Genomic DNA, 2077 nt, shown 5'->3' on the forward strand with positions numbered 1-2077 from the left:
GGGGGGAGAAGGGAACCTGATCTGGTATTGGGTGAGAGAAAAGTACTGAAGCCCTGAGGGTCAGCAGAAAGAATGGAAATAGGCAACCTCAGGAAATAAGAGGTTAGGGGGACCATCCAGAATGCACCAAGACCTGGGAGGTGAGAGACTCTCAGGAATCAAAAGTGGAGACCTTAGATGAAATGCTTGACAGTAGGGAGAGGGAACTTATAGAGCCTACCTCCAGCACGAAGACAGGGCATCAAGTGAGGGATGGGGTTCCTCATCCCTGAGGAAAAGAAGGTCCAGCGACAGGCTCAAAATGGGATCTAGCTCAAGGTGAGGTCCCAAGACCTGACACTGTTGGGCACAATGTGCTCTCTGCTGCCGCAGGGGATCCCCACATTGGGCACTGGGCACCAGGTGGACTGGGGACAAAAAGAGGAGAGTAGAATGACCTATACCCGGCCAGAGTTTCCTTGCTCTGGGCAGTGCAGGTATAGGTGTCTGCCTGCACACTCGGCCCCACGGTGGGAGAGGACATCTGGGTCCCAGTCCATGGGGGGAACAGAGATAATGAGACAGCTTCACGGGGTTCCTTTGCCTCCCAAGAAGCCAGGGACATAGGTTCTAGCCTCTGGATATCACAGGTGATGCTGGGTGTCACAGAGGGGCTGAGAAGGAGGGAAGGGGTGAGGAAAGAGGCAGCAGCTCGCCTGTCTTGCCCTAGCACAGAGCCAGGAATTATCAGTCTGGCCTCATGGCTGCAAATGATGGGGCCGGGTCATCACAGTGTGTCTAGTTAAAAGGAGGCAATGCATAATCGTAAGATATTTTATTATAGAAAACAGAAAAGAGGCCGGCCATGACCACGTGGAAAGAGAGAGAAAGGAGAAAAAGGAGAAGAGAGAAGGAGAGAGGGCAAAAGAGGAAGAGAGAGGGGAGAGCAAGAGAGAGAGGAGGGGCAAACTGCTGGGCTATCTGTCTGTGAGGCAGGGCATTCCTGGATGTAGTCAGACGATTGGAGTAGGGTTCAGCTAGAATGCTGGGAACTTAGGGAATTGTCTACATGATAGAACACACATCTCCTGAGTGGGGCTCTGAGAGGTTGGTTCTGAAACAGGAGCCAGGGACCCAGGAGGCATGGCTGAACATCTTCTTTCCCACGCAGGCAGAAATTATCGCTCACCAGTTTACCTGAATTCCAGACCAGTACTCGATCAGGACCAGGTTGCCCAAACAGAACATTGCCCCACATGACACTATTACTGAGGCTATGGAGCGCTCACAATTAGAGACCTACCATGACTGTCCTCAGAAAGACCCAACAAGCAGCTGAAAGAGTCAGATGGTATTTGCACCCAACCAATGGACAAAAGCAGCTGACCCCATTGTTGAGTTAAGGAAAAACTGAAAGAAACAGGGGAGGAGGGCCACCAAGTAGGAGGACCAGCAGTCTCAATTAATCTGGACCCCAGACATCTCACAAACACTGGACCACCAAACAGGCAGCACACACTAGCTGACATGAGGCCCTCAACACACAGACAATAAAGGACTTCTGGGCCTGGGTTCATTCAGAGATGATGCAACTATCCCTCAAGAGTCTGGAGGCCCCAGGGAATTTAGAGGTCAGGTGGTGTGGTGGGTTAGGGTATCCACTTGTAGAATGAGGAAGAGGGGAGGGGTGGGGGAGGTAAGGAGGTGGGGAGGTGGGGGGTAGGGGGCTGGGTGGAGTTGTGGGATGTAGACCATTCAGAAAGTGGATGGGGGAATATGAAAAATGGAAAAAGCAGATACTGGAGAGGTTGTAGAGATAGAGGAACACTCCTTCATTGTTGGTGGGATTACAAGCTGGTACAACCACTCTGGAAATCTGTTTGGTGGTTCCTCAAGAAATTGGACATTGTATGACCAGAGGACCCAGCTATACCACTCCTGGGCATATACCCAGAAGATGCTCCAACATGTAATAAGGACACATGCTCCGCCATGTTCATAGCAACCTTATTTATAATAGCCAGAAACTGGAAACAACCCAGATGTCCCTCAACAGAGGAATGGATACAGAAAATGTGGTACATTTACACAATGGAAT

Source organism: Mastomys coucha, unplaced genomic scaffold (genome assembly GCF_008632895.1).
Source record: "Mastomys coucha isolate ucsf_1 unplaced genomic scaffold, UCSF_Mcou_1 pScaffold14, whole genome shotgun sequence".
In the NCBI taxonomy this organism is placed as follows: domain Eukaryota; kingdom Metazoa; phylum Chordata; class Mammalia; order Rodentia; family Muridae; genus Mastomys; species Mastomys coucha.